Source organism: Lepidochelys kempii, chromosome 21, assembly GCF_965140285.1.
Source record: "Lepidochelys kempii isolate rLepKem1 chromosome 21, rLepKem1.hap1, whole genome shotgun sequence".
Classification (NCBI taxonomy): Eukaryota; Metazoa; Chordata; order Testudines; family Cheloniidae; genus Lepidochelys; species Lepidochelys kempii.
In genome coordinates, this window is record NC_136400.1 from 7,245,109 (window position 1) to 7,260,529 (window position 15,421).

At 47.3% G+C, this 15,421-nt stretch overlaps 2 protein-coding genes across 4 annotated transcripts in view; one reads left to right on the top strand and one right to left on the bottom strand.

Moving 5' to 3' along the window:
* Positions 1-11,508, bottom strand: part of CNTN2 (contactin 2) — a 44,897-nt gene extending 33,389 nt beyond the window's left edge. Inside the window, exon 1 of the mRNA XM_073319998.2 lies at positions 11,369-11,508. The gene's annotated coding sequence lies outside the window, so the exon portion shown is untranslated. The remainder of the gene's footprint in view (positions 1-11,368) is intronic.
* Positions 1-15,421, top strand: part of RBBP5 (RB binding protein 5, histone lysine methyltransferase complex subunit) — a 174,565-nt gene that overhangs the window by 79,152 nt on the left and 79,992 nt on the right. The gene's annotated exons all lie outside the window — the stretch shown is intronic.

The window sequence follows — 15,421 nt, forward strand, 5'->3', positions numbered from 1 at the left end:
GGGCCTCTAGGCTGACTGCACATTCAGGGCAAGGGATACTTCGCATAGGGCAGTAGCTAACTTCTCCTTCTGGTCAAAGACCTCCAGGGGTCGAATCACATCCAGTGTGGTGACGGTGCTGCAGACATCAAGCCATCGCTCTCTGAAGCTTGAGTACTGAAGAATGCTGCTCACCCATCTCTGGCAGGGCTCCAGCCTGCTCTAACCAGCGACTAGAAAAGGTGACCAACTAGGGTGACCATCGGAAAGTCCCAATATTAGGGTCTTTGTCTTGTATGTGTAACTACACCCCCGTCAGCCCACCTGGAAAAAACAAGTGTCCTGATTTTTTACACTTTCTGTCTGGTCACCCTATGACCAACGGCTATTGGAAACTTAATGGTGCAAAGCCCCTCTAACCAGCTCTAACTCTGAAAAGTAGGGGAAATAAAGGCCCTGATTGTGGAATTGGATCTGCACAGGCACAACCTTGCACTTGCCTGGAGCCACACTGAAGTTAATGCAAAGCTCCCTCTGCCTGGATGTCAATGCAGAAGTTGGTAAATTCCTTTAGCTTTCCAGAGCCTCCTACTGGCTGGGAAGTGGCTAGAAACACTTAACAAAAGAGGAGGCTAATAGTGTGGTGTGGGATGGGGAGCGGAGGGGAAGAAATAACCACAGCCAGACTGCTTGCACACTCAGGTGCTTTCATTACCAGACATGCTTATTAAATCCCAGCAGTGTGAGCAAAATAAACAAACAGAACAACTGCCTGTGTCTGAAACAGGCCAGAGAACAACCCCCAGCTGGGCCTAACTGAGGCTAATTGCTCACCAAGTCCAGTCTAGCTAACCATATCTTTGCTGGCTACTAGCCTGAATTAGCACTAACTGGGGGTGGGATTTAGTCTCTAATCAGCTGCTGTCCATGTTGGACCTCATTTGCCAAGCAGAGCTTGAGGTGCAGAGCAGCAGCTTGGAACAGGTAAGTTGCAGTGAATGAAAGAGAAAAGAAACAGGGATTTAAAATAACAAACTGAGAGGGGGTGAGTGGTTAGACTGCCCCAGTGCTGCCTAGCTCCCTGTTCTCTTGCTGGAAAGGAAAACGTGGCAGAGTACCCCATAAACGTCCCTCTTTGGGCTTTGCTGGAACAGGGCAATCACAGCCCCGGGTTCATGCACAGAGTCTGAGGTTTTGGAATCTAAGCCAGTAAGAATCTGGTGTTGGTGGGTCTTCCTTTGATAGTTAAACATTTGTCCTTCATCTCTGTGCACAGCCATCAATGCCAGCCCCACTCTGCATTCCCAGCTATTACAAGTTTGGGGAACCCCCTGAGGGCCTATGTTGTGTTACTACTGAGTCACTGGCCTGGACTTATTGCCCCCTAAAAATGACTGTCAGAATCTGGCTCGCCTTCCTGAGTTAGATTGCTCTTTTCTAGAGATGAGCTCAGAGCTGCAATGTTTAAAACCCAAGTATTGAGCACCCTGTCACTTGCTTTTGCTCTGTAGTAAAGAGGGGGGCCAACTGCATAATTTGGATCCAGAGCCCAGTTCAGATTTGGAGGCAGCTCCAAAGTTTGCAGGTTTGGGTCTGAGGTTTTAGGTTGGGCCCAGCTCTGATTTTTAATTTCCTTCCTTCTTTCTTTCTTTTTTTTTTTTTTTAAGGAGTCATTCTGAAACCCTGCCCACCCCAGGTCTCAGTCTCATCTCAGGTGTATTTACAACTTCATGCAAAACAACTGATTTGGAATTATTTTAAACATATAGAGTTGCTATCTATATCAATGGAAACTACCCTACTTTTGAGACAGGCGTCCCCAGAGACCAATGCTCATTTCTGCCACTTTCCTTACAGAGCTGGTCTTTTAGGGCCAGATCTTGATTCTGTGGACTCTGCGCAGAGGTCTAGCCCAAGTGAATCAGATTGCAGGATGTGGCCCTTACGAAGGGCATAATGCAAAGGGTGGAGGCTTGAAGCTTGCAATGGTATTGCCAACAACCATTGTTTATTGGCTGTAGGACCCTTAGTGTAGGCGAGTCTGTTTGTTAACACATAGGCCTGCACACAATATTTCTGCATTTGTTAATTGCCTGAAATGATCTGCATGAATGAATGCAACACAGAGCTGTGCGTCCTGAACCCAAGGAAACTCCAGTACATTTCAATGACCTGAGTTACTTGGCTTGCGGTGGGGTGTGTGCTGCCTGGATTGAAGAGAAGAGGCTTTGGGAGTCTTTATTTTGTAAGTTGGTAATGCAGCTGGGCAAACAGAAGCATGTGGAGATGAGGCTCCAATGCTTAGCTGATGCCTGGTTGGTGATGGTTTCTCCTGCAGGATTCTGCAGCTGCTTTGCCTGCATTTGGCAGCCCCACGCTGGAAAGCTGGTTCTGTCAAGGTCAGGCTTCATCCTTTTTCTCCTTGCTACTTTGCGGGAATGTTGATTTTAGCTCCAAGACATGCCAGTTACTTTTTCTTGGCTGCAATGGGGTGACCTATTGGTCACTGATTATTTTATTCCTTAATGGAAACTGACTGTTGATCATTATCAATTACAGATAAGTATCTCCTGGTTCCTGTCTCCCAAAGTGCCCCTAAGGTGTCATCTATGTTTGGGAATGAAAAGGAATTATTTAGCATGGTATATGATATAATGGGATGAGCTTGAGAAAAGGGGAGAATTTAGGCTGTATTAAGAAAAACTTCCTGACAGTGAAATATACTGAGCAAGAGATAAGTCTTTCCCAAGGCAAGTGGCAAAACCCCATCACTTGGGACATGTGAAACTAGACTGGATGAACAAACCATGAACACACATGCAGTAGGGAACAATCTTTCATCAGCAGGGAGATGGATGGGGTCTAGAGATCTATGTGGGCCAGATTCTGAGAGGAGCTCTCAGCACATTGGGAATCTGCCTTTTATTTAGGTGCTTAAATGGGAGCTGAGCTCTTTGGAAAGTCTGGCTTAACAGATGGATTTGAAATCTCCAAACTGATATTTCATAGGAGCAGATTGTTCTGTGCATTGTGAAAACAGGTGCTCTGCACCTCACAGGTTCTGCTCTCGATGCACTTATACGCCTCCCCCTAAGGTCAGTGAGAGGTTTATTTCCACACCGGGACAAAAATATACCCATCTTATTTCTCTCATGCTAGTATAAGTATCAGGCAGAGCTTTCTGATGTGCTCTGAGCAGGACATTAGTAAGGCTATCAGGCTTAAGGCAGAGTCTTCTAAAATCCCTCCTTTGTTTCTGCTTCTTTTAAATGCTTTTAAATAGTAGTTGGGGAATGCATTTATGTAAGTCACAGGTCCCAAGGCTGCATTGTATCAGTGTCTCTGTACTTCTCAATCTTTCCCCTCGTTTAGGCCCTGCTCCTGAAAGTTGTTCAATACAGGCAAATCAGCTGCATTGACTCCAGTAGTTGGATGAGGCAGGATCTGTCCACATACAGCAGCTTGCAGGATCAAGGCCTTGATTGTAGGGTCTTGGGGGCAAGGGCTGTGTCTTTGTACATGTTTGTACAGCACTTGGCATAATGGATCTCTGTTCCTGACTGAGACCTCTGGGTGCTACTCTCAGAGACAAATTTAAAAAGAGATCAAAATACCCACTATTAGAGATGGACCAACACTTCAATATTTGGGGCTATTTGGAATCTAGGTCTGAGTTTTGCAAAGGGACTGTTTCTTTGTAACTAGAAGCAATGTGGCCAAATGGATAGAGCACTGGGTTCGAAGAGTCCTGGGTTAGAGTCCTGACTCTGCTGTTGGCCTGCTGCGTGACCTTGGGCAACTCACTCCCCTTCCTTGTGGCTCAGTTTCCCCATCTGATGATGACCTCCTTTGAAAAGTGCTTTGAGAGGTGTTGATGGAAAATGCTATATAACTGGCCAAACCAAATTCCTGCCTCCTGCCCTGGGACTGTCGGATGTTCGAAATCTGAATATGGTTCCTTCAGCCTGTCTCCACCTAATCCTTCCAAGCCTAGAAATATTAGGTTTTTATCCCTAAATGTCTGCAAATATTGATTTCACTGTGTATGCACATATGATGAAAAAAATATTTCCATAGATGATGATCTAAATGTACAGCTAGACAAAGTAAGAAACCCACTGCCTGAGACTGTAGTCTGATTTAAAGATATTTACTTGGTCTATTTTGACATGTCATGTTGACAGGTTTTGTTTGAATGGTTTTGAAGCTTTAACTTTTTGAATCTCAGTGTCTACTGTTGTTAAATCATTTATTGTCCGATCCCCATCCCCACCGAATAACTTTCCCTCAGTGGTGAAAATGTAAGTTGATTAAAAATAGGAAAAAGTGCTAATTCATCACTTAGGTGTTTATGAGACTGTTTAGGCTGATTTTGGCTCCTGATAGTAGGTGCTGAAATTTAAAACATTGGGTCCCCGTAACAGGAGCTCACTATGGCAATATATTGTGTTTCAAGGCCCCTTAGAAACATGTTTGAATTTAACCTCACAACCCCCTCCTCATGCAGGGGATATTGACTATTAACTCCATTTTTCAGATGGAGAAGCTGAGGCACAGACAGGCTAAGTGAGGTGCCCAAGGTCACATGGTTGAGTCAGTAGCAGAGATGGGAATGGAATCCAAGTGTTCTGACTATGTCCCATGCTCTGTCCATTAGATCTCCAGAAAAATAAAATCTCCAAAACAAGAGAGGGGCTTTTGGCAAATGCTTTAAATAAAATCTCTTGTTCTTAAAGTCTTGCATCATCTATCATAGGTACACAGCTCAGCAAAGGGAAATTCTGACTAAAGCTTAGGGCATCCACTGCACTGACAACTCCCCAAACTACCTGCTCTTCACTGTCATCGTTACCATGGTGGTGTCAGCAGAAACCTTTTGATGTGTGGGTAAAAACAGCTTCCTAGCCCTGAGGTAGTCTGTCTCTGTGCTCTCCTAGCTGCTGGAGGGTGCATTGCTTGGCAAGCGCCAAAACCAGAGGAGAGATTATAGGGATGAAAGACCTCACCACCCACCCCTTGGAAAGCCTCAGTAGTGTCAAAGGGCTCCAGCGTCTCTAGAGCACAGTGATTGCACTGCTTCTAAACTCACCACGTGGGCCCTGTCACAGCATCAGCACTCGCAGGTCACTGCAGCAGCTGGGGCATCCTTCGCTCTTCCAGCACTTAGCTGCAGCACCGTCAACCCATTGCATTAGATGGTGGGGGAGCTGGCCACGCTGCCCACGTTGGCGCTGCTGCAGCGCCTAATGCCAGCCCTGGCAGCATGCAGGAGACTGGAAAGTGGTGACCACCCAATGCCCCCACATGAATGCACAAGTAGAATAAAGTGTTCATCCCTTCCGGCCAAGTGTGACTCAAGAAAAACAATACTTCACACCCCACTTTTATTGATACCACACTGCGCATTGTTATGTCCATGTGATAAATTCCAGAGCCCTTTGACCTCCTCGCTCCACTTTCTGCTCCCTACTCTATGATGGCTGGGGTTATTTTTAACATCCGGAAGTGTCAAATAGCCCCTCCTTAAAATAAAAAGAGCCCACCACAAAAATCTATCCCTTTCCCCTCCGAGATTATGGATTCACCACCAGATTACACAGCTCTAGGAAATAAGACCAATAGCTTTATAAATTGTACCATAAATAACAAAAATAAATAATTCAAGTCTTGGATCAGGGTCACGAATCAGGATTGATATCTTACAATCCTTCCAGGATGGAAACACCTGCCATATCCCATTGGAGAGCATGGGAATTCTCCCTTTACCCCAGCATTAAACATCCTGCTAGGTTGTAAAATACTGGACTGTACAACTGCTGTCAAAATATGTGGATCATAGGCTGTTGTAAACAGGGCATTCTTGTAAAGAAAACAGCTATAAAAACAAGCAAACAGACTTCCACATAACTCGTGTTCCAGCTTTGTTTCTTTTGTTTAGCAGGAGCCACACTCTGCCTGGACCACTGTACAGCACACAGAGACATGTGGTGGCTGAAAAACATTGCAGATAAACATATTACATCTGAGGGTATGTCTGCACTGTGGGAACCCCCCCCACCCCCCAGAACTCCAGGACGGCGGGTCTCAGATCCTGGGTCAGCTGACTCAGACTTGTGCTATGGGGTTAAAAAGAGCAGTGTAGAGGTTCCCACTTGGGCTAGAGCCCAGGCTCTGGAACCTGGTGGGAGGGAAGGGTCTCAGAGCCCAAACTCCAGCCTGAGTGGGAAGGTCTCTGCTGCTACTTTTAGCCCGTACTGGGAACCTCGCAAGCCCAAGTGAGTTGACTTGAGCTCTGACTGGCTGCTGTGGGTTTTTTTGCAGCATAGACCTGCCATGTGATGCCCTGATTTATAGAAAGACTGATGCAGATAATTTTTAGAATTTTTTGTCTGCCTCCGTTTGCCTCATATGATTTCTCTGTGTGTAACTTTTTTGTTACTTTCTGAATTTCTGCTGTTTAACCTGTTTCTAAAACCATCCTTGAAACCCCCCTGTTAATTATTGAGTCTTTAGCGTGTGTTTGTTTACATGACAACATTGCACGGTTGTTTTCTAGTTTGAGATAATCTGCTTTTGCATTGGAGGACTGGTAGATGGTTACATGTCTGGCCACATGCTTTCATTCCTACAGAGACTCCCACATTCAGAAAGGCCAGTTGCCATTCCCAGGAATCCAACCACATGGATGCAGTACTCCTGGGAATAATGTTTGCAGAGCAGTAAAGGCTCTGGCAGTTTTAGAAATCTCACTTGCCAAGGATGGTGATAGCGCAGCGGTTTGTTGAGGAAAGGGATCGTGCCCACAACTACGCAGACTAGCTGCAGGGAAACCTCTGTCAAGCAAACAACCCAAGGGACAAGCAAAATGCCGGCTGCCCACTGGATTAATAATTCTGACTAGTGTATGTAGCACAACTGCCTTCTGCTGCAGGGAAACAGAAGTGAGGATATGTATGTCATAGGCCCTGTATTGCAAACACTAATTCTGCTTTAGCAAGAGCAATGGAACCCTGTGCATTTGGCTCAGGGAAGATCTGTCCCTGTAGTTGCTGTCAGGTTTCAAGTGGCTGTGAGGTGCAGCATGTGGTAATTGTGGTGTTCAGGTGGCTGCGTGGAATTGCTACTTTTTGAAGAAAAATTTCAAAGCATTTTATAGAGATGGGGCAGCCTTTTGACATAGTCTCTAAAGGCCAGACAAAATTCTGTTGGAAACCTTGGGACTGATTTAACATGGTTGCTTAGGGCAGGGAGTTGCCTATTGGGAATGAGTCCTTGGTTCAAGTTCTTAATGAACGTAACACTTAATAAATTTATTAAGACTTTATTAAAACAAGTTGGGGCTTATATATGTTTTCCCCCTAAAGAGTAAGCTTCAGGTATGCAATGAAATGTGAAAACCTGAAAAACTGGCCTTGCTTTGATTTATCTAAGGTCAGTTTTCACATGGGTGCCCATGTTTCCATGGGTGTGAATGGTGTACTCTGTTGTGTATAGATTCTGCACTGTGCTCAGCTGTGTGACTTATTTGTACAGTACCTAGCACAGTCGCACTCTGACTGGGGCGCCAGATATAAATCATAAAAAGATAGAGGCTGAAACGAAGCTCTGTGTGTGTCTTGTGTCTGAAAGCTAAAGAATAACCATTCATGCCACTGAGGTGATTTTTGTGTGTAACCTGATCCTACCCCCAGTGGCAATTTGTCGCTCTCCCTTGGCTGTTGCACTATGAGCTGGGACAGAAGCCTGAGTAGAGGTGGCTGAAAATGTTGGTCAAAACCAGTTTTCTTGCAAAAAAAAAAAAAAAAAAAAAACCCCGCTGTTTTGACCCAAATTCTAGGCACTACCACGATGCAAATAATTAATAGTAGCAGATTAAAAATGAAGGAAAGAAAGGAGAGAGAGAGAGAATAAAAGCAAATGAGAGAGGCCAGGAAAATGGAGGGGGAGAAGAAGAAAAGGAAAGGAAAAGAAAAAAGAGGGAAGAGGCGAAGGAAAGAAAGGGGAGGAAAGAAGAAAAGATAAAGAAAATGTTAAAAGATAAAGAAGTGAGAGGGAAAGAAAAGGGAGGAAAAAGAGGGTACTAGAAGGGAGAGAGAAGACTGAAGAAACTATAGGTAAGTGTGGTGTTCCATGGTGTGTTTCCACAGGGCAGGGTGGGGCTGTCAGGCTGGGGAAAGGGAGTGACTGTGCAGTAGTGAGCCATGATTTCAGTTCTTCAGGGGCAGATGGTGCTCTTTAGTCTGCTGCTTTCTCCACTTTGAACAGGAGTTTTCCTCCAGCTCACCCCCCTGCTATTAGGAGATGCTGCCTCTAGAAAGCCCTGATGTTGAGCAAATATAGCTTCCATACACCCCACTGGGAACTGCAGGTTCTCATCCCTGTGTTCCCTAGAGTGCCTGTCTGGCCCTAGTGGGGAGAGGCCATTTCACCTCGTGAGCTCCTCCTGGGCGAGACAAAGGCCAGTGTTCAGAGAAGTGAACACGGCTTTGGAGGCTGGAGTGGAGGATCACACAAGGTCAAACCTTGGAGCTGAATTTCTTCGAGTGTTTGCATTGTTTTGGGGAAGATCCCGCTTCTGCCAACAGACAGACTTCTGAAATGTAACTTTATCTCTCTCTAGACCTAACAGCGAATTTCTAGTGAGCTTCTGCCACAGGGGGACTTGTTTACATTGTGAGGACAGTCCTTTGTGACAGAGCAGGAGTCCGTGCCTGGGAAAACCCACCCATGGCCTGTGAGGGATAAAAGTCATGGCTGGAAGGAATTTCGGATTTTCACCAATTCATGGAAAAAAGGGGATGTTTATTCCAGCTCAAGCTAAAACCACACTGTAAAGTCGATGTGAGCTTTTCAGGCTGACAGTGTCTGAGCAGACCCACTCTCCTGATCACCTAGTCCTAGAGAATTTTAGAGTACTCAGTACAAGCCTTGCAGCATCATTGCTATTGTAAGATGGAGCATGCTGGGCCGCTACTGTAGAATATTATGATACATTTACTTGAGGGTAACTTTTGAAAGTTACCCTCAAAGGTTAGCCTCAATACTCTCTTTGCAACATGCAGGGCACCTTGAGGGAAAAGATTTTCACAAGTGCTTCAGGTATTTAGGAGCACAGTGAAAATCAATGGGACTTGTGTGCCTGAATTCCTTAGATGTCTTTTTAAAAACTCCTCTTAAAGTACACGTGACCCGAAACACTTCAGCTTACAATGCTGGTAGCCCAGTGGTTAAATGAGCATGTTGTGTGTGTAAGGGATGCAGGCTCTTTGGAAGAGGAGGAGATGGTGCCAACCCAGAGTTTGGCTATCACAGTCCTCAGCTGACAAGTCAAGGTCTGCCAGTTTTTAAACCCAGCCCCTCTCTGAATTGGGGTAGCAGGGAAACAGTCCACATGGACTCTTTTCTTGCCCTGCTTTGTTGACTGAAGAGGACTCAACAACGAGACTTCCACTGAAGTTCAATATTATCTTACCCCGAGTGCACTTTTCACCCAGTGCTTTACTGATTCACTGACCCCATTCTCAGCCACTGCTTGGTTGGCTCTTAGAAGCTGATTAACAGGACATCACTGTTTAGGACGGGAAGTGAAGAAGAATCCAGTTGAAACAAAAGGATGCATTGGTGTTGGGCTAGCATGTGTGCGTGCTCTCAGCCGCCAATGCTCTTAGGCAGTGTCACTAAATGATTAGTGGGTCTTATTGGATTTAGGAAAGATTCATTTCTAGATTGCTGTCTTATGGGTAGCACTGGCTGATGCTTGCTAGTTGCATCAGAAAGTGAGGTTCCCTGCCCAAAGTTGCACTAGAACAGGGCTGGCGAGGGAGGGGAATTGCCCAGGACACGGCTGGGAAGGGTTTTAGTTCCTGTCCAAGGGATCAACTAGTGTTCCTTTCTTTAAAGAAAAATAAGCTAATTTTAAATGACCTCCCTCCCCGCCCCACGAAATAAATGCATGATTCTGAAGTCCCGGAGACCCTTTTAAGTTGTAGGGAAGTCAATGGGGGGAGGGATAGCTCAGTGGTTTGAGCATTGGCCTGCTAAACCCAGGGTTGTGAGTTCAATCCTTGAGGGGGCCATTTAGGGATCTGGGGCAAAAATTGGGGATTGGTCCTGCTTTGAGCAGGGGGTTGGACAAGATGATCTCCTGAGGTCCCTTCCAACTCTGATATTTTATGATTCTATGAATGGAACAGGAGTGGATGGGATAATGGGGCAAGGGGTGAGACCCACTTTTTAAAACACAAGCTGCAGAAAACAGCCTCAGCCATTATCGCATTCACCCTGGCACTGACCCCATCAGCAGTCTGAATGCCTGGGTGCGAAGAAAGCCGAGAGGAGCCCTTAGGCCCTCCTGCCTGTGATCTCCTGCATGTCATCCATCCCTCTGTCTTCGCTCCTGCTTGATGTTGCAGGGCCAGCATGGAGGCTTTCACCTGTGACTTAATTCAGGCAAGCCCCACTGAAAATCACTGTGGCCCCACCAGTGCCCTGTGCCGCTGTAGCACTTCGTAGCACCCAGACACGTTACACAAGCCCTCACCAGCCTGAAGCACGGACAAGTATCCTCCGCACACACAAGAGCCCGAACTTTTGCCCTCCTGCTTGAGCTCTGGAGTCCTAATTAGGCGCAGGGACAGGAGGGGGGACGCTGGTGGCCATGGTCTTTCTGATCCCCTCTTTCTGCAGTGGAGAACTCAGGTTCACCACACCCCTCTGCCTGCACCCTGTTCCAGATCTCTCCCAGCTTGTGTTTACAAGCTGCCTTGGGTGCAAGCCTAAAGAGCTCTACAGAGAGGGCAGGAACATTGCTTTGGTGAGCTGCACTCTATGCTTCCCGCCCTCCGAATCAGAAATTCAGGAGCTGTGATCATAGCAATGGTCTTTTTAAAGTGCCGCCCTCACCCCCAACGTAATACCACACCGTGAAAGCAGGGCAGTAAAACCCAGCACTATTCCACACAAGCAGCCTCGGCTTTACAGCCCTGTCGGTTTTGAAATTGCTGGATGAGGCTCTCTCTATTCCGCTACCAGAACTGACAAATTCCTGGACATGTTCTTTGGATTCCCCCCCCCCCCCCGCCCCCGCACACACACACGCACTCCACCTCCATCCCTTTTCCAGCACAGCCAGTGCCTGCATTTCCTGCAAAATGATCACCATCTGATAAACACACAAAACCAGCCCCACACTGTTGCCTTAGACCATCCCCTTATGGAGCCGATGGGTGGCTTGCAGGTGCCCTAGGAGGTATTACCAGTGCCATATTCCCTGGAAAAGATGAGCATCACCCTGGGGTCACTGAAAGTTAGCTTGGCTTAGAAATGGTTCCCTGAAATCCAGATAATTCTTCCCCCACCACAAATCAAGGCGCAGAGAGAGACCACTTACCCTGTGCTGGATGACACGTGTGTTGATGTGTGTGCGTGTGCGTGGCGTGTATGCAGGGGAGATCCTAGAGCCCTCGATGCTGCAACAACCTTCCTCTCTCCTGCCCGCTCTCCTCCTTCAGGCGAGTTCTTGCTTTGTGCTGCTGCTTGGCTGTGTGTGCCCAAAGCCACTGCAGCATCTCTGCATAAGGATGTGCTCCTCCCTCCCCGCCCTCCCCTGCTCGCTCGCTCCCTCTCAGCCAACGCTCTGGGTCTCTGGAGAGTGGTCTCTCGCTCGCTCTCTGTCTTTACCTCCTTTGCCTTGGTCCAAGGACCAGTCAGAGAGGGCCGGCGACTTGCAGCATCATACATAATTCATGCTTTGCCTCAGCCTGAGTTGCTGCTGCTCTCATCAGCCTGGATCAGGAAACCCTGGCCCTGTATTGATTGTCTCCAGCTCCTCACTCCATCAGTAGGGCAGAGGGAGGCACATGGTGCGAGGGAGAAGCAAGTGGAGGGATAGAATTCCAGGATTACAGCCTCGTGGGTGTGAACTGGGAAGTGAGGGGCTCTGTGTCCCGGGCTGGGATATGAGGGTGAATTTGCCAGGAGAGGGTCATGCCTCACAAAATGTATTACCGGGTACTAGACCCAGTGGAACCCCCTTAGCCTGAGAGCTTGAGGAACCCCACTGAGCAGGGAGGGCACAGAATTATGCAAGCCTTGATTTGTTGGCTCAACACCTTGCGACATGCTGCTGGTGAGGGGGAAACTCTGCTTGCAGCCAAGTTTATTTGGAGATGGGGAGGAAGGGAATTGACTGTAGGTCTCAGGCCCATCTCTTAAAATACATTCAGATTCAAATTTTCCACAAGCGTGGGGGGAGGGAGGGGCATATTCCGGTTCTGTCCCATTACAGAGAGAAGGCTAACGTCAAAGCTCGGACCCAGTTCATAAACTTCCTCTCATGTTCCGGGGATGGAGTCCAGGACACTCTCTGCTGCCTACAGAAGCCGGGGTCTCCACTTTGCACCAGAAGCAGATGCTGTAGTGATCTCAGCTGACAGGTGTCCTTGTCAATGTTAGTTCTGTCTAGGCGTATGTCTGCCCTCCATGTCAGGGATGTCTGAGCACCTCACAGACGGTAATGGATTTATCTTCCCAATAGCCTTGGGAGGTAGGGAGGGAAGGATCACTATCCCCATGCTGCAGATGGGGGACTGACGTACAGCGCATTTAAATGGCTTGCCCAAGGTCCTACAGGGAGGCTGTGGCTGAGCTGGGAATTGAACGCACATTTCCTGTTCCCAGCCCAGTGCCTTAACCACGAGCCCATCCTTCCTCCTTTGTAGCTGTCAGAGATACCGGGGGAGGTGAGACATTTATCAAGGTAAAACCGTTCTGCATGAAGTGTGGCAGGGATGCCCATGAGTTAGCAAATCTGCTCCACGATGCCCCAAGGGCACTGAAACCCCAGAGCAAGGGGGATTTCAAAGCACGCTGCTTCCCGGGGACCTGCGCGCAGAGTCCCTGGTTGAACTAAGGTTCAAACCCTTTTTTTCCGCCAGCAACTGAAAATATTGATCCTCCCCAAATCAGAAATGAGATGAATAAGGAGAATAAAAGCAGAGTAACCCTCTGCCCCCACATTCAGGTCTTTCCGTTCACAAGTTTACACAGCCGGAGCATGGGAGAGGGCACTGGGACCCTGGTGCAAGCAGGTGCAATGCGCTGACTTCAACAGAGCTGTGTCTGCTTCCACCAGGCTCGTGATTTCTCTCCACAAGCCATGGAGACGGGAGGCGTCAGGTGCAGCAGAGGCATCAGGGCAGGGCTGCCCACCTCGCTTCTACCCTGGAGAGATCCCTCCGCAGGGCAAGACAGGAATTCACTCTCCATGGCCCATTCATCCTTGGCCTGTCAGCTGAGACTACTCAAAGGGTGCTGGTTGGTTTTGTGATGTAGACATTTGTCCCTGGAGGGGGCTAGATTGAGATCCCAGACTCACTTCACAGACCCCTCCCCCCCGCCCGAACAGCTGTAGATGATAACCACTGGCTGTTGCTATCACCCGGAGTTGCATCACGACTTTGGCCTGGCCGCCCCCTCAACTCCCCTGTGCTAATTAATATATTCCACTATGCTGCAAAGCACACGGTGAAACTGGACACTGCTCCCAGATGGAACTCTCCGCACAGCCCTCGGGGCGTGCTAGGCAATGATGAATATGCCCTGAACTCCCATCCGATGGCAACACAATTTAGGGTGGCTAATCAAACAGCTCTCGAATCAGACTGTGGACCTTTCTGGATTGGGAAGGGGAGACTGGGGAAGGTTGCAGAGACCACCCCTCACTTTCTATCCATTCCATCTGGCCCTCCCTGGCTCCAGTGTAGGATCATTAATAATGTAGAGATCAAGTTTGGGTCTGTCCATTCATTAATGGCCTGCCATTACAGAAGAGTAATTAATGCATTAGTGTCTCTGTATTGATTGGCTGGACTCCAGAAGTCCGGCGTCCTCCAGCCACGTGGGAGTGGGAAGGAGGAAAGTTGTTTTGCAACTTAGTGGGTCCTCTTGCAAAGGGAAAAGCAAGATGTTACAAAACAAGAGTGCATTTGTTCTGTATTCCTCTCCTGTATCTATCCATTCCTTGGTCCTGCCAATTGCCAGAGTTTGACTGGCTGAACTCCTGCAAGAGTGAATTCCACAGGTTAACTGTATGCTTTCAGATGAAATGTAAACCCAGGATTGATTGGTTTGTCTGTACTATATGGCCCATCTTTGTAGTATCTGAGCACTAAGGGTAGTATTGAAAATCCCCTAGCACTTTTTACAGTTTAGTGGGGTTAACCCAGTGTCTCTACCAAATTTCAACATAAGTGTATACATTCTGTCTCCTTAAATTCTTCCTCCAGATTCAAAATGGATACAAGATTCCTTTTCACTTCTTGCTCTAAACTGTTGTGCCGGGTTGCTGTGTGCTGTTAAGCATCTGCTTTGTTTCACCCTAGATATGGCTGCATTTCCTTGGTGGGTCGGTATACAGTAGAATCTCAGAGTTACGAGCTGCCCGGTCAACCACACATCTCATTTGGAACTGGAAGTATGCTATCAGGCAGCAGCATAGACCCTCCCCCCCCCCCAAAAAAAGGCAAATACGGTACAGTACTGTCTTAAATGTAAACTATAGAAAAAAAAGGGGGAAAGTTTAAAAAAAAATTGATAAATTAAGGAAACTGTTTCTGTGCTTTTCTGTTTAAATTAAGATGGTTAAAAGCATTTTTCTTCTGCATAGTAAAGTTTCAAAGCTGTATTAAGTCAATGTTCAGTTGTAAAGTTTTGAATGAACAACAGAACGTTTTGTTCGGAGTTAGGAAGAACCTCCATTCCCGAGGTGTTTGTAACTCTGAGGTTCTACTGTCATTGGTCTATCAGTTTCTGGATGGGCTTTTTGGACCCTTGAGGCTGACAGGTGTTGTCTATTGCTGGCACTTGTATATTATGCTGAGGGGCTTCACAGAAATAACATAGACAGATGTACATTGTCACTGTTGCTACTCCCACACAGAAGTGCAGTTTCATTCCGTGCTGAGCAGGGGAGGGTGATGAATCTGGATTTGAAGCAAATCTCTGCACACATGCAGTGCCAATGCTTTTGGCAGTGCGTGGATTCCATTCAGCAGACCCTGGTGCTTTGCACGAATAGCCTCAGTCTGAGGAGGGGTTGCTCACTCTCTTTAGAATCATAGACTATCAGGGTTGGAAGGGACCTCAGGAGGTCATCTAGTCCAACCCCCTGCTCAAAGCAGGACCAATCCCCAATTTTTGCCCCATATCCCTATATGGCCCCCTCAAGGATTGAACTCACAACCCTGGGTTTAGCAGGCCAAAGCTCAAACCACTGAGCTATCCCTCCCCCCCATTAACCATTGCTCCAGTGTCAATAGCAATAATTTATATAAGTCTGTGAGTTTACACTGTGATTTACAGATGCAGGATCTCGTTCTCCATGGCCGTGCATCTCGTGCAGTCATCCTGTGCAAAGTGCATGTGAAATGCTCCTAGATCAGAA